At 42.5% G+C, this 24,264-nt stretch overlaps 1 protein-coding gene across 6 annotated transcripts in view; it reads right to left on the bottom strand.

Annotated features, from left to right (window-relative positions):
- myocd (myocardin) overlaps positions 1–24,264 on the bottom strand; it is a 137,430-nt gene that overhangs the window by 97,126 nt on the left and 16,040 nt on the right. Inside the window, exon 3 of one of the 6 annotated variants that reach the window (XM_014179540.3) lies at positions 12,809–12,877. The exons of the other annotated variants lie outside the window; for them this stretch is intronic. The gene's annotated coding sequence lies outside the window, so the exon portion shown is untranslated. The remainder of the gene's footprint in view (positions 1–12,808; positions 12,878–24,264) is intronic. 6 annotated transcript variants of the gene reach the window in all.

Genomic DNA, 24,264 nt, shown 5'->3' with positions numbered 1-24,264 from the left:
CGCTCCCTTCCCTCGTCACAACGACTATGTTTTGACGGAGCACGGTGATGGCTGTTGCCGCAGTAATCCCTGATTTCCTATAACGGGCGGAGCGCGGCAGGCCGGGGCCTGGCAGAGCCCCTGACTAATAGCTTTCTTTTCAAATGACTGCTTTGCTACACAACTTCAGAAGGAGGCAGCGAGCGTGAAATTCAATTATGCTGCACACGCTCCGCGGCTTTCGGCCAGAGTTGTCCTCTCTAATCCGCACCGTGCCCCCGAGGATTCTCCACAGACAGACACCCCCCTCAGGTTCTCTCCCCCTTGTTCTTTTCTCTCCTGGCTCTCCCCCTTTCCCACGGATTTCCCCACTCTTTTCCCTGGTTTTCCCCTCTAGATCTTCTACTCACTCTCCCCTTCAGGTTCTCTCCCTCCAGGCATATCTCCCCCTGGCTCTTTCCCCTCAATTCCTCCCAGGCTCTCTCCCCAACCCTCTACTAGAATTCTCCAGTCCTCTCCCGGTACCTAACCTGTCCTTTCATTTCCCTTCCCATTCCTCAGGCCTTGTTATGTCCTTAGTCCACAACCTCTAGCTAGGTTTAGTCATTCTACATGCCTTTCGCCAGTGTCAATAATGTAAAAGGCAATAGGTACTAGAAGGTAATGTTTCCAGCGGATGTGACTAGTCAGCTTGTATTGCTCTACATGTGACTATAACTGTCAACTTGTGTGGGTCTCAAAACATAAAGAGCCCAATGGATACTGATTGGCCACTGAGGTAAGGCTGAGGTACTGTACTTTGGCTGCCTACGAGGAAGTCAAAGCCTAGACTTTATGAAGGCTAGAAATTATTGAATGTTACCGGAGTTGCGGCCGGGACAAACAACTCAAATGAAATTAAATGACATTTTATTTGTCACATGCGCCGAATACAACAGGTGTAGACCTTTCAGTGAAATGCTTACTTTACAAGCCCTTAACCAACAAGTTAAGAAAAAGAAAGTGTTAGGTAAAAAATACATAAGTAAAAAATAGAAAATAGAAAATATATGTAACAAATAATTAAACAGCAGCAGCAGCAGCAGTAAAATAACAAGTGAGACTATATACATGGGGTACCGGTACAGAGTCAATGTGCAGGGGCACCGGTTAGTTCGAGGTAATTGAGGTAATATGTACATGTAGGTAGAGTTAAAGTGACTAAGCATTGATGATAAACAGAGAGTAGCAGCAGTGGAAATGAGGGGTCTGGGTAGCCCTTTGATTAGCTATTTAGGAGTCTTATGGCTTGGGGGTAGAAGCTGTTAAGAAGCCTTTTGGACCTCGACTTGGCGCTCCAGTACCGATTGCCGTGCGGTAGCAGAGAGAACAGTCTATGGCTAGGGTGGCTGGAGTATTTTACAATTTTTAGGGCCTTCCTCTGTCACTGCCTGATATAGAGGTCCAGGAGGCTTGGCCCCAGTGATGTACTGGGCCGTACGCACTACCCTCTGTAACGCCTTGCGGTCGGAAGCTGAGCAGTTGCCATACCAGGCAGTGATGCAATCAGTCAGGATGCTCTCGATGGTGCAGCTGTAGAACCTTTTGAGGATCTGAGGACCCATGCCAAATCTTTTCAGTCTCCTGATGGGGAATAGGCTTTGTCCTGCCCTCTTCACGACTGTCTTAGTGTGTTTGGACCATGATAGTTTGTTGATGATGTGAACACCAAGGAACTTGAAGCTCTCAACCTGTTCCACTACAGCCCTGTCGATAAGAATGGGGGAGTGCTCGGTCCTCCTTTTCCTGTAGTTCACAATCATCTCCTTTGTCTTGATCATGTTGAGGGAGAGGTTGTTGTCCTGGAAACCACACAACCAGGTCTCTGACCTCCTCCCTAAAGGCTGTCTAGTCGTTGTCTGTGATCAGGCCTACCACTGTTGTGTCATCGGCAAACTTAATGATGGTGTTGGACTCGTGCCTGGCCATGCAGTCATGAGGGGACTGAGCACGCACCCCTGAGGGGCCCCTGTGTTGAGAATCAGTGTGGTGGATGTGTTGTTACCTACCCTTTACCACCTGGATGCACCCCGTCAGGAAGTCCAGGATTCAGTTGCAGAGGGAGGTGTTTAACCCCAGGGTCCTTAGCTTAGTGATGAGCTTTGAGGGCACTATTGTGTTGAACGCTGAGCTGTAATCAATGAATAACATTCTCACATAGGTGTTCCTAACTCAATTAGGAGATTGAACCCTCTCTTAAATGTTGCCTACCTCAAATAAAATAAATGAAGTATATATTTAATTCATTCTAACCAGAGACGTAGATATCCAAAGTTCGGGCAATTGTATTTGATTTAACAACTTGTCTCGCACTTGAAACTCATTACAACGGCCACAAATAAGTGGGAAAATGACGTTTCAACAACATTCAAAGTAATCCTATGGGTTTTCAGTGAGTTAGTTACCAAGATTAGGTTTTATGAGGACATTTGGTCAAACAAATAAGTGGATCTGACTCTGACCTGAATGCATTTGTGTGGGGGAGCACATACTGTACGTTACTATCACTGTGACCTCTACTGTAACCCCTACTGTAACTCCTGTCCTCTACTGGGTGAGTATGACGCGTGTCTGAGACACTGCTCATGTTCACGTGGGAATGAAGAACAGAAATCCCAATTTCTGAAATCCTCTCTTTGCTCTACGGTAAGAACATTCATACGTTATCTAGTATCTAGAGTGTTCTACACAGCTTTCTTATGGGGACTGACTGACATCAGGCAAGCATACCACAGCACACTCTGTTCCGAAAGAAAGTTAAGATTGGCCATCTCCTGCAAGCTAGCCGAGACTGATGAGTATGTTAGATCCAATGTTAGGATTTCTCTCTGTGTCTCTCGGTTTCTCTCTTTCGCTCTCTCTGGTTCTCTCCTTCTTTCTTTCTCTGTATCTTTCCTCCCTTTCCATCTCTTCTTGGCCTAATCACTGTCTCCATGCTTGAGGGGTGAAAACACTGGTCAGGTCAGGACCCGACGACAGAGACTAGACGTGTTTTCTGACACAGATGAGAGGATGGGGGCCAGATATGGAGGAATGGAGGTGGGGAGGAAGGAGGGGGGGCCTCCATGCCAGACACACGGATCGGCCAGGATGGCCAAGAAATGCAGGGGAGGTTTCCTGCCCCGGATCCTGGGTTGGGAACAGTGTATCCCATATCCCACTCTACTCCCATCCCCAGATCCCCGGAAACACAGAGCCACAGAGCAAGGGAGCCAGTAGGGCTGGAGCGGAGCAGGAGTCAGGGAGCAGAGTGAGGAATCACACCGTGTTCCTGTACCCACATACCTTCCTCTCTCTCAGCTAGCTGGTTTTTCTCGCTCTTTCCCTCTCTCTCCCCTCTTCAGGAGTCTAGTTGGACCAGAAACACTGTGAAGGGTTCCAGTGTGTGTGTGTGTGTGTTTGTGTGTGTGTGCGCTCAGAGGAGTCCCTTGGACCCAGTGGTTAACCACTGATTTGCACTAATGACACGCTGCTGTGATTTGTGCTACAATTTGCTGCGTGGCAAAGTTGTCTGATTCTGATGTTGATGTATGAGTCACAGAGGCTCTGAAGCTATGCCGAACCGTTCCAGCTATGGCCTGCAAAACACAGAAATATAGACCTATCCCCTATTCTGACTGTGCTGGAGTTACTGTACTGTTGAATGTTCATATTATATAATTCATGAGAGAAACACGAGAGATCATATATAAAAAGCTTAACAGGGCCACACAAATGAGACAAGGGGGTGAAGTATCGAGACTGGAAAAGATTGAGGTTGATAAGGGACATTAGTATTCCCTTATCTTATCCCATAAACGGTTGTAGTATGGGAAATCCCATCGGCCTGTTCCCATCAAGAAAATGGGTCATAGGGGTACAAGAGACTAGGGACACATGAATCACCTCGTTAAATATCGTCCCCTTAAATCTATCTGCCGTTCAACAACTCACTCCACGTGACCCTTCACACTGTCTGTTTACATGCTTCTATTGGTTGACGGCAGAGCTACAGTAGAGGAGAGTCTCTCACTGTGGGATTGAGTGGCGACCCTAAAAAAAAACCTAAACAAAATGCCTCTGGGACCAGTCCAAAACAAGAGGCCATATAGGGGGTATGGGGTGGAAAGGGGGAGGGTAGCTGGACTGGACTGAGGGGAAATCCCATAGAAAGACTCTGTGTGTGTGTGTGTGTGTGTGTGTGTGTGTGTGTGTGTGTGTGTGTGTGTGTGTGTGTGTGTGTGTGTGTGTGTGTGTGTGTGTGTGTGTGTGTAGATTCCATCCAGCCAGCCTGTAGTAAGAGACCCTGATGTACTTAGCAGCAGCTGTAGGGACAATCTTTGGCTATTGGCTGCTCTGCTGCTGTACCCGGCCCGTCGTGTCTGTTTGTGGACCATCAGATGGGAAACAAGGCAGACCAGCGTTCTCTGGAGGTCCTGAGGGACAAAGAGACCCAGACCGACCCACAGGATGGGGACATTGCCAACATGCCAAGATACCAATGCTAGAATGCCAGGGCACAAACTGCCCTGAATGTCTGTTACATAGGATTACATCAAGGTGTAGACAAAGCATTTTTTTTTTTTTTGCTGCTATACTGGAATTGTCACTTTTTGCCACTTTATCCTATTGCTGTCAGCATAGGAGGCTGCTGAATGGAGTGAATGGAATTAAACAAATTAAAACCATGTGTTTGATGAGTTCAATACCATTCCATTTATACCGATCCAGCCATTACTATGAGCCCGTCCTCCCCAATTAAAGGTGCCACCAACCTCCTGTGTTTCTCGGGGCGGGAGCTACTTATTGAAATCTTGAAAATAGAACCACAGCCTAATTGTGCGCTCAAGCAGGGCGAGCCTCTCGCAAACCTGGTGCTTCCATTGAAATGAATAGGAGCATCTCATACTAGGAAAAGTTACGCATCCGGTGTAGCAGGCCCGTAATGCAGAAGATGGTGTACGTCATCCTGCCTGTCTTCTCTGTGGGACAAAATGACTGTGGTTCTCAGTTGTCGTACAAGATGGATGTAACAATGCTAATAGTGAGTGGATGAAAACATGTTCAGGAACCTCTTCACGATCACCATCGCTCTTCACGATCGCCATGGCTAAATGTAACATGTATTGGGGGGTTTATGGCTGTGGGAATTATCTGATAACAAACAAAATGCTTGAAGTTATGACAAATTGTCTATACTCTATATGTGTGTACTGTATATGTACATTGTATATGTTCCGAGTGCAAATTAACAACATATATGCTCCTATATTTATCTGAGAGTGATGTATTATATTAGTAACAATAATAGCATCAATATCGATAACTGTATCAATATCAATTACTGATCAATCGACCAATAACTAGTCATATCTGAAAGCGAAATGTTCAGCACATCCACCCTTTGTTCCAGTCAGAAGGGAAGTAACTGTAGTTCCTCCTTGTTTTGAGTGATCTTTCAGTTTGGTGAATGTGCCACGTCCAGTTTAGTAATATCATAAGCAAATACTGAGCCCTTCACTGAGCTATGAATCATAAGTCATAGAAGACGTGTATTAAGGCGGGAGGGAGCCCTGTATGAGAATGTGCTAGCGTGGATTTAGACCTCGCCATGTCAGACTGTGTGGGAAACACAAAGAAAGGGGCAGGGAGAGTCACAAGGGTCACCCTACTCCCAGAGATCTCCCCCCCTCTCTCTTTCTATCATCTCCATCTCTTTCTCTATATACAGGTACAGTGACTTCAGAAAGTATTAACAGCCCTTGACTTTTTCCACATTTTGTTGTGTTACAGCCTGAACTTAAAATTGATTAAATTGAGATGTTGTTTTACTGGTCTACACACAATAATAGTGGAATTATGTTTTTAGACATTTTTATAAATGAGTCAATTCAACCCATTTGTTATGGCAAGCATACAGTAAATAAGTTTAGAAGTAAAAATTTGCTTAACAAGTCACATAATAAGTTGCATGGACTCACTCTTTGTGCAATAATAGTGTTTAGCATGATTTATGAATGACTACCTCATCTCTGTACCCCACACATACAATTATCTGTAAGGTTCCTCAGTCGAGCAGTGAATTTAAAACACAGATTCAATCACAAAGACCAGGGAGGTTTTCCAATGCCTCGCAAAGAAGGGCACCTATTGGTATATGAGTAAAATAAACAAAAGCAGAAACTGACTATCCCGCTGACAAAGGTGAAGTTATTAATTACACTTTGGATAGTGTATTAATACACGCAGTCACTACAAAGATACAGGCGTCCTTCCTAACTCAGTTGGCGCAGAGGAAAGAAACCGCTCAGGGATTTCACCATGAAGCCAATGGTGACTTTAAAACAGTTACAGACAATGCAGTTACTCCACAATACTAACCTAAATGACAGAGTGAAAAGAAGGAAGCCTGTACAGAGTACACATATTCTATAGCATGCATCCTGTTTGCAATAAGGCACTAAAGTAAAACTGCAAAGAATAAGGTAAAGAAATGTTAGGGGCAAATCCAAAACAACACATCACTGAGTACCACACTTCATATTTTCAAGCATGGTGGTGAATGCATCATGTTATGGATATGCTTGTCATCAAAAAGGACTAGGGAGTATTTTAGGATAAAAAGGAAAACGGAATAGAGCTAAGCACAGGCAAAAACTTACTGAAAAACCAGGTTCAGTCTGCTTTCCAACAGATACTGGGAGACAAATTCACATTTCGGCAGGACAATAACCAAAAACACAAGGCCAAGGATTTGCTTACTAAGACAACATTGAATGTTCCAATATGGCAAGACTTGAAAATGGTTGTCTAGCAATGATCAACAACCAACTTGACAGAGCTTGAAGATTTTTAAAAAGAATAATGTGCAAATATGTACAATCCTGGTGTGCAAAGCTCTTAGATACTTACCCAGAAAGACTCGCAGCTCTAATCGCTGCAAAATGTGATTCTAACATGTATTGACTCAGGGATGTGAATACTTAAGTAAATTAGATATTTCTGTACTTCATTTCAATAAATTAGCAAACATTTCGAAAAACATGTTTGCACTTTGTCATTATGGATGGTGTGGATGGGTTCAAATATTTTCTCTCTTACACACCCACATCACTGTCCCTAAATACTTCATTTACTTACATTTCTACGTCTCCCACCTCTCACACTCTTATTCACTCCTTCATCTGCTTTCTCCTCAATACCCATCACACTCTCTCTTTCCCTCTCGATCTGTTTAGTCTAGCAGTTTATAAACAATATACAAAAGGTCAGCCTCCTATCAAAGTATGTTTATAAGATTAGCAATATGTCTTTTGATGTGTGTGTTTAATGATTGAGGATTACTTACAATTTTAATTTCCAAAGAAGCAAACAAATGTGGTGTATTATTCAAATGTTATATGATGTCAGTATTTATATTAGAGCGTCATTTTCGAAAAACACAACACAAATAAAACTATTATTTAGTTGCTATGCCGAGAATCACAAACACATCGTTGGGCCTTGGTCACATTGCACCTGTTAATAAAGCACGGGCACTAGCTGTTTTCTGAGCCTGGGAGGACAGAAGATAGAAATAGCTTTCCCATGAGCTTTGGGTCTAAAATAAAGAGCAGTAGCAAGGAACGCCCACTGCAACAGAGAGACGACCTCTGTCATGGGAACCATGTCAAACTGTCTGTTAACTTCTGAACAGCATCTACTGTACAGAATACATTAAATACCTGTATTGACCTCGCTAATGTTATGGTCATTTATCTTTGGTGGGTAAATACAGTGGTAGAAGGGAGGAAGAGTGTATGTGTGTATACGTGTATGTGTGTGTGCGTGTGTGTGTACTAGCAGGAGACCCCTATGAGGAAGGACTGCGCTGTAGCTTTGTGTCACGTCCTGACCATAGAGAGCTCTTATTTTCTATGGTAAAGTAGGTCAGGGCGTGACTGGGGGGGTTTATCTAGTTTATTTAGTTCTATGTTGTTTGGGTCTAGTTTCTTTTTTCTATATTGGGGTTTTTGTATGATCCCCAATCGTTGTCATCGTTGTCTCTACTTGGGGATCATATTTAAGTAGTTGTTTTTCCCACCTGTGTTTGTGGGAGATTATTTTAAGTTAGTGCATGTTGCACCTCTGTCGTCACGGTTTGTGTTTTGTTTGTAGTTTATTGTTTGTTTTGCTAAGTTTCACATTAAAATAAAAAATGTGGAACGATACCCCCGCTGCGCCTTGGTCTCCTTCCTATGACGAACGTGACACTTTGTCTTAAGAACCCCAATGAAAGTTATCATTACTCACTGTGCATTTATTTCTAGTGTTGTTATTTTTTATGTTTCATATTAGTTCTATTTTTTTCTCTCTGTATTGTTGGGAAGGGCCAGTAAGAAAGCATTTCACTGTTAGTCTAAACCTGTTGTTTACGAAGCATGTGAGAAATAACATTTTATTTTATTTCCAGTTCAAAAAGGTTCCTTGAGCCACCCGAGTGGCGCAGCGGTCTAAGGCACTGCATTGCCGTGCTTGAGGCGTTACTACAGACCCGGGTTCGATCCCAGGCTGTGTCACAGCTGACCGTGACTGGGAGACCCGTGAGGCGGCGCACAATTGGCCCAGTGTCATCTGGGTTAAGGGAGGGTTTGACCAGCCGGGATTTCCTTGCCCCATCGGCCTTTAGCGGACAGTGTTTCCTCAGATACATTGTTGCTGCTGGCTTCCAGGTTAACCGAGCAGTGTGTCAAGAAGCAGTGCGGCTTCCATATGGGAGTTGCAGCGATGGGAGAAGGCTGTAATTAACAATTGGGGAGAAAAAGGGTTAAAAGTACCAAAAAAAAGGGTTCCTTGAGGAAACCCTTTGAAAAGGGTCTTCAAGTAACCCCTGTGTAATAGTTCAAACCGGAACCTTTTTGTGATGGGAGGGGTTCAATTTTGAACCTTTTTAATAATATATTGTAGAGGTGGCAGACCTCTACGATATATTAGATTGGAGGCGTGGCTTTCAGATAGTTATTTTTGCCCACCCGTTAGCGTAAATGTCATTCCTGTTCATCATGTTAAGTTTGTACACCACAAAGGTAAACTTTCCTTGAATATTTATGCATATTACATATTCTAATATACTATTAACATGGCTGATTACATACTGTATAGTAATAAAGTTGTAACTATTCAAACTTTGGGATTTTCATAGGCTCTTGAAGAACTCATACACCTCTGTTAGCCTCTTTGAAGCTACAAAACAGTAAGGGTTCAACATGTGATAACAATACAACAGATAAACAGGAATAACATTTACTCTAACGGGAGGCCAAAAAAAGGTATATCTTAAAGCCTTAAAGCCTCCACTCCAGGGTTCCTCCAGGAACCTGTTGCTACAATTAACCATTAAAGGTTCCTCCAAGAACACCTCAACTAACCGAAGGTGCTACCCATTATCGAGATGGCAAACAAGTACACAATGTTAGGTAAAGTAATAACACTTACACAATGCAATGACCGTTTATTAAAAGGAAACTGGAGGAGATTCCATGACAATTAGTCAACTGTCCGGTTGTTGTAGCGACAGTAGAGCATCCGTTGAACCGAAGCGCAGCACACAGACAGACAGGGCGACCGGTACACCTTTTTCTGGTCTTCTCAGGCTGTGCTCTACTTCAATGATGATGACTCTGTTTTGGCCATGACTCCCTTTTTCCACTGCTGAAAAGTTATTCATAATCCTCCTAATAATTCAGTGTTGTACAGAGAGAGGGGAAGAGAGAAAAAGAGAGAGAGTATTCACAATCTAAATTTGAAGTTCTTCAGAAGTGAATGGGTTTGTCATCTGCTGTAATAATAACAGTCAGTTTTCCATGTCTCTGGGCCTGTAGGGAGGCTGTTTACATGGGGAACACTAAAAGATCCAGAGGGGAGACAACAGCCACAGATTCTCCCCACCCGCAGGGCCTCGTGGGTGGGCAGGGTTTCGCCCAGACACCCCCTGACGCACGAAGATCATCCAGAGGCGTGGACAGATAAAAAAAGAAGGGGGAAATTGACAGATTCTATGCCAAATGGCCTATTTAATGACAAAGCCCTTTCAACTTTTGTTATCTGGACCTAAGAGCTTGTCACTTTAAAGGGGAAAGTTGAAAAATGAAAAGATTATCCATAAACAAGAGACTGTGGAAACCCCCTTTCATCTATGTGGTCCAGTTAAGTGAGGGTCATAACGACAAACGATGAAGGTTAGAGGTAAGAGGTCATGGTGGGAGCTAAATCAAAGGTCATGAAACGTGACAACACTTACAGCTTTACTGCACATCTGACTGTGATTTTGAATCTAAATATAGCCCACCACTTTCACCAGCAGGGGAACAAACTGTATAGAAACTGAATGCACAAACTGATGAAAAAAACTGTTCATACAATCAATTGCTCTTTAGGTATAGCCTACCAACCGATACATCCAGCAAGTAGACTAGTCCTATCTTAATCTATGACAATTAACACTACAACTTAGACTACACAGACTGTGTGCAGTGCAGTCTCTTCTCTCTTCTCTCCAGGTGTTTCTGTGCTCTGACTCCCTGTTCTCTCCTCTTCTGAACTCCTATGACTTCCCCCTCTGGGGATAATTTATGGAGAGAACCCTCATCCAACTCTACTGTCTTCTACAGTACAAAGCTTTCCTCTTCCACCTGATCTTCATTACCCTGCTATAACACATGTTTATGAGGATCCACATCTTGTATCTTGTATCTTTTCCATAGACAAGAGTTCATAGAGCAACAGGTTAGAGACTGGAGATGAACCAGTAAATTACATGGGTCGGAAAAATGTAACTTCTCTTTAGATTCCTAATATATGTGCAGTGCCCAAGATCATCATTTTGTATTGCCTGTAACATCATAACTATAACATGTATTGTATCTCTGTGCATGTGTGTGACTGGTAGGCTATAGATAATATGTTTCCCTGGAACAAAAATGTTCCAGATATTTATTTAGCTTGTGTTGAGTGGAGTCTAGGCTTTCATCATTAATCCTAAATAAAGACCCGTTCTCCACGCAGGAGCTCATGCAAGGCCACAAATCATTCCTATTTATATGCACCTATATTTCTCCTATGAAATGGTAAACAAGTCAATCTCTTTTCAGCATCTCAGATATGACTGAGAACTCAGACCAGAAAGCTTTTTACAGTAACTCTTGTCAAGGAGAGTTCTGACAAGCTTTACTGACGTTTTTATGAACCTCGGAAGAAAAAAGATTTTCCCAAACAACAAAGCAATTGCCCTTAAACCAACTTGTCATTTAAAAAAAAAAATATGTGGCATCGATATGAGTCAGAAACAGTAAATAGGATCATTTTGGTCATAAAGTCAGTGTCGTCCAAAACTGAGTTTGGTGAGATTTGTGGTAGTGACTGCATCACAACATAAATGAAGGTTGGGTTTGTTTCAATTCTGCACACATGCCCACAGCATAGAAATCCAGTTTCTATGCATTGCAGCTGCAGTGTGCTCATATAGCGTCATTACTATATCACAGCTCTTGGAACTAAAACGAGATCTGTGACCTTAGATTGACCTCTGTGGTGACTTTTGACCTAAAGGAAGTGCCACATGGGCTAATCCCCTTTTAGGACAACACATTAACCTCTCCATGTCCTGGAGAGGCTTTGATGGAAGCCATGATCCCCCCAAAACACTAGTATGCTGCTCTAATACACAGGCTACAATAAAGAAGTACGATACGCACAAAATACAGACATGAAGATACACACACTAAGCTGCCCTATCACCTGATTGTATGTGTGTGTGTGTGTGTGTGTGTTTCATAATGCATGCCGTCTGACCTTAACATCGAAGCATCTTTCCAGGAAATAGAATGAGAAAAATGCTAACAAAAATAGACGTACAAAAAGCAGAGGGCTGTTTCACTCTAGCTAGTTAGATGTTATAGTTCTCCTGACGCCAAGCGGTTTGAAAACAAGGCTGCTGCCGCAAAACCCTGACATGGACAAGGCCTCATGTGCTTGTCTGTGAGATGTCAGAGAAAGCACAACTTAGTAAATGTCAAACAACTACTAAAACGTAATCGCATACTACGAGCTGCTGTTATATCATATTGACATTAGTCACGTTCTCAAGCAACTCCATTATTTGGTTGAACATGCAAAATAATTGATGTTAGAAATAAAATAAACACTTATTAAACATTCCCTTTAAATATTTGATGTAATGGGAACTTGGTGTAAGTTGGCACTTTAAGTTGAAGAGAAATGTGTCTGGTACCTAATGGTTTTCAATGCAGTTCTGAAACTGTGTGAATGACACCGAGGAGGGCTATTCATATTCCACTTACTTGTTTTCACAGGGGACAAACACGCACCCACACACACACACAGTAAGGCATGGGCGCGCACACACATGGGACAAACACACGCACACACATTCATATTCCACTCTCTAGCTTTTTTGACACAGGCCAAATATCACTTTGACTGACGGGGGAATGTGTTGTTTTTAAGCATTGAAATGAGGCTAGATTTGAACCCATGGACACATGCTGATGAAAGTGACACAGAAATGTGTATGTGTGCCAGAGCACTGACTGTTTTTATACTATAGCGTAGATATGCCAAATTAATAAAGGTATTTTAACTTTTCACCAGTTTGCATTTACATTTCAGTCACCAGTTGAACAGTGTCTGGCAACTTTGAGTGTGAAATAATATTTTGCCTCAAACAAACATCTCAACCATAAAAGGCACAAGGCTTCCAGTTATTTTGGTGAAATGTTACTGTTGACTTTATTACAACAACAAAAAACCTTACCTGTTCACAGGTTGTAGCTTGACATTCTCCACCTACGTACATTCGTGCCTCAGAGTTGTGTCTTCAAATCTGTCACAAACACATTAAAATGTATGTTCATTTAGTACAATTATATTTAGAGCATTATGTTGGATGCGCCATCATCAGAATCATCAAGGGGATTCCTTCCTAGGGAGGGACAGGGGCTATTTTTGTATTTCAGAGATCTGAACCAATCACATCGTTGTTGTATTGTGGACGGTTGGTTTACATCAGACAGTGATTGATAACCCAGAACAGTTACACAAGTCAGAGGGGACGAGAGCTCCCATCAGTCCAGAGGCTTTGAATCACATGGGTATGGTTGGAAACATTTTCCTCTCTCTGCTGAGGCAACAAGCTGCCAAGTAAACATCCATGTAATCAGCCAGTCTGCCCGTAAACACATGAGAATAAGAGGATCAGAATGTTCGCACAATTCATGTCAATCCCGGCATCGCCAACACCACCGATATTACCGAGCAGGTACTGGGAGAGGGGGCCATGCCATGGCCACTGTCCAGCTATTGGACTAGGGCTTGATTTGAGAAATCCAGAACCCAGTGTTTCTGTTTATTATGCAACCTGGTGGTTCCAAAAATACAACACGGGAGAGTATTCTGCCAGTTTTTCCAACTGCCTCAGAAGGATAGAAACCTACCTGACTGTCTGTTGAAAACTGGTTGGACTTTATTGCTTTTAGTTGGTGCTTCATAAAACATTTGAAAGTGAGTAGTGACAGCTCCACACACACACACACACACACACACACACACACACACACACACACACACACACACACACACACACACACACACACACACACACACACACACACACACACACACACACACACACACACACAAATGCACACAGACATGGAGGTACACATTAACCTACGCATACATGCGCACTCCCTCAGTCTATTTGACTGTTTTATTGCGACAGGAGAGAGAGAGAGAGAGAGAGAGAGAGAGAGAGAGAGAGAGAGAGAGAGAGAGAGAGAGAGAATGGACAGCAGAAGAGACATCAGAAATTGTTGGTGTTGGCGCCCAGTGAGGCAGCCACGGTGTTTGGTTACTGCTCGTGAGTTTACTGTATTTGTTTGTTAACTTGTAGAAGGCAACAAAACATTTCATAAATGTTGTATATAATGTATGTAAACTTTGTGTAAATTCCTCTGTGTCTACATGTCTATTGCTAGCAGCACCATATCAGTAAGTCAAATTCTGAGTATGTGTAAATGTCCTTCGTGATTCTGATCAACATTCTGCATCTTTCGAATGTCTATTTTCTAACACATACATCTGGAAAATTCCCATGACATTGTCTATTGGCGTACAGAGATAAGTCAGACATGAGTAAGTAGGTGGTGGCCACACCAGATACTGACAGTTACTCATCACGTTCTGTGAATCATTTCCACGCAAACTGTGAGATTTCTCGATATGAACGTTTGCTTGAGAGTGTGCATAAATGTACACACGGGGGTTGCAACTCAATATTAGGAAAGTGTTCGTAATGTTTTGTACACTCAGTGTATATGTTGAAAATTTGTGAAATTGTGAGAGTAATAATTAAAATTAAAATCGATTTAATTGTATTTCCACTGTAAATTCATGCAACACATCTTGAAAGGCTATATCATATAATTTGACCATATCAGTGCATTTGTTATTCTAATAATCCACATAAAGTGAAGTAATTTGTTAAATTGGAGGCACGTGTGAAATACTCTACAAGATACTGGAAAATCAAATGAGAGATGGCTGATCTTGCTCTGTTGACAGATTTGGCATAAGCTGCATTTAGCAGAAAACATGTTTTTAGAGACAGGTGGGACTGTTTTGTAGAAAGTAGATTGGCTCATCAGATATCGTTTTACAAAACCAATCTTATAGGATTTTTGCGAGGATTTAATACCTACTTTAGAAAGGCAAACACATGCCATTCCGGTACACATCCAAGTGCTATCCACCCTCTGGTTTTTGGCAACGGGCACTTTTCAGTGGGCATCTCACAGGCCTCGATGAGTCAATGTTTTGGATGTAATCATTAGCAAAGTGACCAGTTACATACAATTTCCATCACACAACAGGTTGAAGTCTATAGGGTTTTTTTTTGCCATCAGGGTTCAAAATACGAATGGAGCAACAGACGGAACCCACATCGCCATAAAAGGACCTTCCCAAAACTAGTTCAACTATGTGAACAGAAAACGCTTCCACTCACTTAAAGATGCAATATGTAAGAATTGCTCCACCATTTCCTGGTTGCTAAAATTATAATACTTCGCCTAATTTCAGGTTATGTGACAAAACAAGCACTCAGAGTGTAGAGAATCGATTCTGATGATTCTGTGCTTCCAAATTTGTAGCAACAGTTTGGGGAAGGACCTTTCCTGTTTCAGCATGACAATGCCCCCGGGCACAAAGCCAGGTCCATACAGAAATGGTTTGTCAAGATTGGTGTAGAAGAAATTGACTGGCTTGCACAGAGCCCTGACCTCAACCCAATCAACCCCACCTTTGGGATGAATTGGAAGGCCGACTGCGAGTCAGGCCTAATCACCCAACATCAATGCCCGACCTCACTAATGCTCTTGTGGGAGAATGGAAGCAAGTCTCCTCAGCTATGTTCTAACATCTAGTGGAAAGCCTTCCCAGAAGAGTGGAGGCTGTTATAGCAGCAAAGCGAGGACCAACTCCATATTAATGCCCATGATTTTGGAATGAGATGTTCGACGAGCAGGTGTTGCAAACACTGAGGCTAAGAACATTTGGTATTTATCAATGGTTTTCTACTACCGGCGTGTGTTTGACGCTCATAAGATTGTTTGATATATCACACTTTTCTATGCGATCAAACATTCTTAGTTCCGTTCGCGAGTATTATTTTAGAATCGTTTCTACGGAATATCAATACATTTGTGGCCTGCTATCATCTGGTATAAACACATTCTTTCCCATGTGATAAGAACTCCACTAAATAGTTTAGTGGGAAATTACGGCAAATTAGAGCAATGGCATTTTTCTCAACCATTCTGATGACAGCATGTATTTGGATAGGGAAACCTGCCAATGAAAACAGGGACAGACTTTCACATTTGCTATCTCATAACTCTCAGTCTTACAGAATATTATATTGTTCAAATTAATAAGAGCGCAGGGACTGAACATCAGGCAATAACAAAACTACCATTTACATCTAATATTATAGCTAATAAACATCACAGACAGACTTCCCCCTAAAGATTACAGGAACTGAGAACATACATGAGATGAACAAGGTACTGAAAAGGTGACATCCAAGTGTCCACTTCAAGTGCTCCTTAAAATGGTCCTATATTCATGGCATTATCCATATCCCGTCATCCATCTCACAGTCTTAGAAAAAAATGTGCTACCTAGAACCTAAAAGGGTTATTCGGCTGTCTCTATGGGAGAACTGTTTGAGGAACACTTTTTTGTTCTAGGTAGAACCCTTTTGGTTCCACGTAGAACCATTTTCGTTCCATAGAGGGATCTACATGGAACCCAAAAGGGTCCTACCTGGAACCAAAAAGGGTTCTCCTACGGGGACATCCGCAGAACCCTTTTGGAATCATTTTTTCTAAACTCAGCAAAAAAAAGAAACGACCTCTCACTGTCAACTGCGTTTATTTTCAGCAAACTTAACATGTGTAAATATTTGCATGAACATAACAAGATTCAACAACTGAGACATAAACTGAACAAGTTTCACAGACATGTGACTAACAGAAATTGAATAATGTGTCCCTGAACAAAGGGCGGAGTCAAAATCAAAAGTAACTGTCAGTATCTGGTGTGGCCACCAGCTGCATTAGATACTGCAGTGTATCTCCTCGTGGACTGCACCAGATTTGCCTGGTCTGGCTGTGAGATGTTACACCACTAATCCACCAAGGCACCTGCAAGTTCCCAGACATTTCTGGGGGGAATGGCCCTAGACCTCACCCTCCTGATCCAAACGGTCACAGACATGCTCAATGGGATTGAGATCCGGGCTCTTCGCTGGCCATGGCAGAACACTGACATTCCTGTCTTGCAGGAAATCACGCACAGAACGAGCAGTATGGCTGGTGGCATTGTCATGATTGAGGGTCATGTCAGGATGAGCCTGCAGGAAGGATACCACATGAGGGAGGAGGATGTCTTCCCTGTAACGCACAGCGTTGAGATTGCAATGACAACAAGCTCAGTCAAATGACACACCGCCCCAGACCATGACGGACCCTCCACCTCCAAATCGATCCCACTCCAGAGTACAGGCCTCGGTGTAACGCTCATTCCTTCGACAATAAACATGAATCCGACCATCACCCCTGGTGAGACAAAACCGCGACTCGTAAGTGAAGAACACTTTTTTTGCCAGTCCTGTTTGGTCCAGCGACTGTGGGTTTGTGCCCATGGGCGACGTTGTTGCCGGTGATGTCTGGTGAGGCCTACAGGCCTACAAGCCTTCAGTACAGCCTCTCTCAGCCTACTGCGGAAAGTCTGAGCACTGATGGAGGGATTGTGAGTTCCTGGTGTAACTCGGGCAGTTGTTGTTGCCATCCTGTACCTGTCCCGCAGGTGTGATGTTCGGATGTACCAATCATGTACAGGTGTTGTTACACGTGGTCTGTTACACGTGGTCTGCCACTGCGAGGACGATCAGCACTCCGTCTTGTCTCCCTGTAGCGCTGTCTTAGGTGTCTCACAGTTCGGACATTGCAATTTATTGCCCTGGCCACATCTGCAGTCCTCATGCCTCCTTGTAGCATGCCTAAGGCATGCCTAAGGCACGTTCACGCAGATGAGCAGGGCCCCTGGGCATCTTTCTTTTGGTGTTTTTCAGAGTCAGTAGAAAGGCCTCTTTAGTGTCCTAAGTTTTCATAACTGTGACCTTAATTGCCTACCGTCTGTAAGCTCTTAGTGTCTTAACGACCGTTCCACAGGTGCATGTTCATTAATTGTTTATGGTTCATTGAACAAGCATGGGAAACAGTGTTTAAACCCTTTACAATGAAGATCTGCGAATATATTTGGATTTTTGCGAATGATCTTTGAAAGACAGGGTCCTGAAAAAGGGACTTTCTTTTTTTGCTGAGTTTATGAGTGCAGTACCCATTCCTGACAGCTTTCCTTTGGTCTTTTACAGGCGGCTTGTTCTGATATTTCACCTGATTATCTCACCTCATTTGCTCACATTGTATATAGACTTATTTTTCTACTGTATTATTGACTGTATGTTTGTTTTACTCCATGTGTAACTCTGTGTTGTTATATGTGTCGAACTGCTTTGCTTTATCTTGGCCAGGTCGCAGTTGTAAATGAAAACTTGTTCTCAACTTGCCTACCTGGTTAAATAAAGGTGAAATAAAAAATAAAAAATATTTGCAAGTGTGTTGGCCAGCCAGGGTGAGGCTATTGTTACCCACACAGGAGGACTGCCAGGGAACCCAAAAGCTCCTCTATTAAACATGATTACAATAGGAACACTCTGTACCCAAACACACCAGACATGGGATTCTAACAGAACACTAACTGGATCTATAGGTTATGTTGTTCCTGAAACAGCCCTGATGGAACGTAGAACTCTGTGCCAAGACCAGATCAAGCCTTCACTACCTCTTGGGTCTAACTAACCTAACACACAGACAATACTGCCACCAAAAACACTCCTCTGCTAACATTAAAGCAATGACGACACGAGGTTGTTAGGCTTGATCACCGACGACGATGAGACAGCCTATAGGGAGGTCAGAGACCTGGCAGTGTAGTGTCAGGACAACAACCTCTCCCTCGACAAGACAAAGGAGCTAGACTACAGGAAACAGAGGGCCGAGCATGCCCCCATTCACATCAACAGGCTGTGGTGGAGCGGGTCGAGAGCTTCAAGTTCCTCGGCGTCCACATCACTAAGCATCTATCATGGTCCAAACACACCAACACAGTCATGAAGAGGGCACAACAATGCCTCATCCCTCTAAAGGCTGAAAAGATTTGGCATGGGCCAGCTGCACCATTGACAGCATCTTGACTGGCTGCATCACCGCTTGGTATGGCAACTGCTTGGCGTCCGAATGCAAGGCGCTACAGAGGGTAGTGAGTACGGCCCAGTAACAGGCGGTGTCAGAGTAAGGCCCTAAAAATTGTCAAAGACTTCAGCCACCCGAGTCATAGACTGTTCTCTCTGCTACCGCACGGCAAACGGTACCGATGCACCAAGTCTGGAACCAGCAGGATCCTGAACATCTTCTACCCCCAAGCCATAAAACTGCTAAATAGTTAGTTAAATAGTTAACCAATAGCTACCTGGACTATCTGTATTGAACCTTTTTGCAGTAAATTTGACTCATCACATACGCTGCTGCTACTGTTTACTATCCGTCACTCTCTTCCTACTTATATGTACATATCTACCTGAATTAGCTCGTAGCCCTGCACATCGACAAGGTACTGGTACCCCATGTATATAGGCAAGTTACGTGTTTTTTTACTTTTCTGTTATTTCTCTTATTTTACTCTGCATTGTTGGGAAGTGCCCGTAAGTAAGCATCTCACTGTTACTCCCCACCTGTTGTTTACGAAGCATGTGACTAATAACGTTTGATTTGATCTCAGGGTAAATGGTGCGTCAAGCTGTAACACTTCATGGCTGCCAAGGAAATCCTTTCACCTAGCACAAAGAGGCTTCTGGGAATACTGTATGCAGAGCTCTATGCCCCTACTGTAGAAATGTACAAGTAAACCCTGATCTGGTAAATTCAGTTTCTTGAACTTAACTTTTTCAAGAAAGGATTATGCACTTCCAACACTAAAAAGCTGTAATTTCATTATCTTCCATTATCATTTTATCCAAATGACAGGCTGAGGTTCTTCCTCTAACTTCCCCACCACTGCACGGTTAAACGACTGCTCAATTACCAGCCTGAGCCTCGGCTGGAAGCGGCCAGCCATGACGCCGGCCACAATGGAACCAGGTAGCATTCAGCAGGAAACATCAGCTCAGCCAATTAGCCATGAGCTCATTTGTTGCCAAAACAGCCATTAATCCGAGTGGTCAGTGTTGGGATGGGGTACTAAAGCCCTCTGGGCTCCTACAGGGGTGAGATGGCTCTGAGAGACAGAGAGAGGATGGTGAGAGAGAGAGACAGAGGGAGGATGGTGAGAGAGAGAGACAGAGGGAGGATGGTGAGAGAGAGAGAGAGAGAGAGAGAGAGAGAGAGAGAGAGAGAGAGAGAGAGAGAGAGAGAGAGAGAGGACAATTCAATCGATCTTGGTTCAACAACATTTATTTTTTGCCTGAATCCTTAAGTCGGTCTTGAGATCGCCTGATCCAAGACAAAGATGATTCAGGTGTGAAGGTTGTCTAGAAGAATGTCTGAAATGACAGTTTTGAACATATAAAAGGTATTTTTTAAGAGCTGCTCCCCAAGACTTGGCATTGAAATCACCTTCTCCATTTTTATGAGGGGATAAATGAAGGATTTTATCATTTTTCTATCAGTTTTCACTCATAAAAATGACACAACCAGACAACCATACTTATTATAGAGAACAACTATTGCTTTATAATATCTTTGTTATTACATTGTTTCCAAACAGTTGTTGTTCTGATTTGATAGGTACACTGTGAGACTTGTCCTGTGGCCATATGACCCATTCCATCCCTCTCTCTGTCCTGAGCAGATGGAGCATGTTCACCTTTCCTGGGTGACAGGGACCAGGACCATGTCGAACTCTCCATTTCCATATCTCTCCCCACCCCCCTGCAACTCCCCAACTCCTCTCTCTCTGTTTCTCTTGAAACTTCCATCACTCTCTCTCCCCCTCATCTACTTTCTCTTCACTCTCTCTTTTTGGCTCTCCTCACTCTTTGTCTATATCCATTTATATGAGGTGTTGTCATACCTACAGATAACAGTATACAAGTACATATCGACAATGTAAAACATTTACTGTAAAACGTACAGTAACTTACTGTCAGCAATTGGCCAGAAAGTTACTCTAATTTATTATACAGTATTGCTACTGTAATCCATTTTAAGGTAATCAATTTTACGGAACCAACATTTTTACTGTAATCAAATTTACAGAATATAGCTGGAATTACACATGCAGCGACATATTACCCAGTGTTCTTTGCAAGTTTAGATTTTTATATTACATTTAGCGGGCGCTCTTGTCCTTAACAACTTAGTCAGTGCATTCAACCAAGGTTGATGAAAAAAAACACATATCGCAGTCACAGCAAGTAAAACTTCTTTGTAACCGTTACTTAAAATGTAGTTGTAGTTCAGGTCTTCAAAATATTTGTAATTACAACAAGATATCTTATGATATATGTCTGATGGTCTCTGGATAGTGCCAATACAATACTAAGATATTCACGGTAACTCCATGCCAGAGCAATGAAACACAGTGCAATACAGTAAAAGTGACTATAAACTGTAAGAAAATTATTTCTACAGTATTTTGCTGTAATTACAAGGGATTAGAGCAAGCAGGTTTCTATAGGCATTTGAAAATTACAGCATATTAATAAATATTCCTCCTGACAGAGCTGGTGTAACTGAGTCAGGTTTGTAGGCCTCCTTGCTCGCACACGCTTTTTCAGTTCTGCCCACACATTTTCTATGGGATTGAGGTCAGGGCTTTGTGATGGCCACTCCAATACCTTGACTTTGTTGTCCTAAAGCCATTTTGCCACAACTTTGGAAGTATGTTTGGGGTCATTGTCCATTTGTCAATCACCACCTCCCGGAGACACCTGAAACCCCACCTCTTTAAGGAATACCTGGGATAGGATAAAGTAATCCTTCTAACCCCTCCCCCCCCCCAAAAAAAAGATATAGATGTACTATTGTAAAGTGGTTGTTCCACTGGATGTCATAAGGTCAATGCACCAATTTCTAAGTCGCTCTGGATAAGAGCGTTTGCTAAATTACGTAAATGTAAATGTAAATTTGGAAGACCCATTTGCAACCAAGCTTTAACTTCCTGACTGATGTTGTTGCTTCAATATATCCAAATAGTTTTCCTACCTCATGATGCCATCTATTTTGTGAAGTGCACCAGTCCCTCCTAGAGCAAAGCACCCCCACAACATGATGCTGCTACCCCCGTGCTTCACGGTTAGGATGGAGTTCCCCGGCTTGCAAGCCTCCCCCTTTTTCCTCCAAACATAACGATGGCCAAACAGTTCTATTTTTGTTTCATCAGACCAGAGGACATTTCTCCAAAAAGTACAATCTTTGTCCCCATGTGCAGTTGCAAACCGTAGTCTGGCTGGAGCAGAGGCTTCTTCCTTGCTGAGCGGCCTTTCATGTTATGTCGATATAGGACTCGTTTTACTGTGGATATAGATACTTTTGTACCGGTTTCCTCCAGCATCTTCACAAGGTCCTTTGCTGTTGTTCTGGGATTGATTTGCACTTTTCGCACCAAAGTACGTTCATCTCTAGGAAACAGAACGCGTCTCCTTCCTGAGTGGTATGACGGCTGCGTGGTCCCATGGTGTTTATACTTGCGTACTATTGTTTGTGCAGATGGATGTGGTACCTTCAGGCATTTGGAAATTGCTCCCAAGGATGAACCAGACTTGTGGAGGTCTACAAAAAAAAGATTCTGAGGTCTTGGCTGATTTATTTTTATTTTCCCATGATGTCAAGCAAAGAGGCACTGAGTTTGAAGGTAGGCCTTGCAATTCATCCACAGGTACACCTCAATTGACTCAAATGATGTCAATTAGCCTATCAGAAGCTTCTAAAGCCATGATATCATTTTCTGAAATTTTCCAAGCTGTTTAAAGGCACAGTCAACTTAGTGTATGTAATCTTCTGACCCACTGGAATTGTGATACAGTGAATTATAAGTGAGATAATCTGTCTGTAAACAACAACAACGGGGTGGCAGCGTAGCCTAGTGGTTAGAGCATTGGACTAGTAACTGAAAGGTTGCAAGTTTGAATCCCTGAGCTGACAAGGTTCAAATCTGTCGTTCTGCCCCTGAACAAGGCAGTTAACCCATGGTTCCTAGGCTGTCATTGAAAATAAGAATTTGTTCTTAACTGATTTCCCTATTTAAATAAAGGAAAAAATATGAAGATGTTGGCCCATTTGAGCATAGAAATACAGCATACCATTTGATGTTCTATATCACTTGCACTTTAGACCTTAATAAAGACGTCTAAACAGACAATGACTAAAGGGCAAAACAGATCAAAAGAACATGGCTAGCCATTCAACCATTAAAGGTTTGAGACTTGCTGTCACTCTGATCTGTCCCCTATGTAAATGTAATTGTTAGGGAATTACTACCACATATATCACTTACATTGGTACAGCACTCTAACTAACAGATGCAACAAATATAGCTTCTTACAAGACACGCCTCAAAATATGTTAATGAATGAGAAACAACAATACCATGTACCCAATAGTGTTCAAAAGGTTTTTGGCACTGGTAGCAATTGGCCAGTTCGTTACTGTAGAGATGGGATCATCAACTAGATTCAGCCGCAGGCCGATTTTTTTCTTGAGCGGATGGTTGGGGGCCCAGAACATAATTAAACGTAATTTGTAGATGTCAAATTGACCGCGAGAAGCTCAAACAGATATAATATTTGACTAAAACGTAATAATGCTTACATTTGTATATGATCACGTATTTTAATTATGCGTTTGAATACTTGTTAACAGATTTCCAACATTAAAATATTTTGGAGCTGGTTTCGTGGGCCAAATTCAGTTGGGGAACCCTGCTGTAGAGTTTCAGGACAAGGTTTGTAGAATTCCTAAAATACAGTATATTACCGTATTCTGTGGGGGGATAGCATTCTCACTAACAGGTGCAACAAATTTAGCCTCTTATAAGGCGCACCTTAAAATAGGTTAATGAGACAGAGACTCCTTCCCCACCCACAACATTTTTCCATAATGCACCATAACTAATACTGTAAAACACATTTAAGGTATTTTACTGTGCATTCTACAGTGTTTTACTGTTGAAATTACAGAAAGGTCTTACAGTGTGCTGTAAAACAAATGTCCGGTATTTTACTGTGAATTCTATGGCAATCTACTGTATTCAGTTTATACAGTTATCATACTGTTGATTAATACAGCAAGTTACTGATAAAATTACAAAAACGGCTAACTGTAATATAAACAAAAGACAACTGGGAGACTTCAATCTATATGAAATAGTTCGATATGAGAAAGCTAAAGATATTGACATTTAAAGATGGAATCTGCACCAGGGGGCAACAGCAGCACTGTCTGCCCCAGGGCCATTGTTATTGTTGTTGTTTTGTTGACAAGCACTTGTGGGGTGCATCAGGCATCCAGGTAAAAATGGTTTTGCTATGCTCCTGTTCTATCGCGCGTGCAATGACGTCAGAGGAAAAAAAACTCTGTTCGTTGTTTGCAG

Source organism: Salmo salar, chromosome 28 (genome assembly GCF_965601325.2).
Source record: "Salmo salar chromosome 28, fSalSal1, whole genome shotgun sequence".
NCBI lineage: Eukaryota > Metazoa > Chordata > Actinopteri > Salmoniformes > Salmonidae > Salmo > Salmo salar.
The sequence above is the reverse complement of the archived record's forward strand: the minus strand, read 5'-3'. Positions and strand labels throughout refer to the sequence as shown.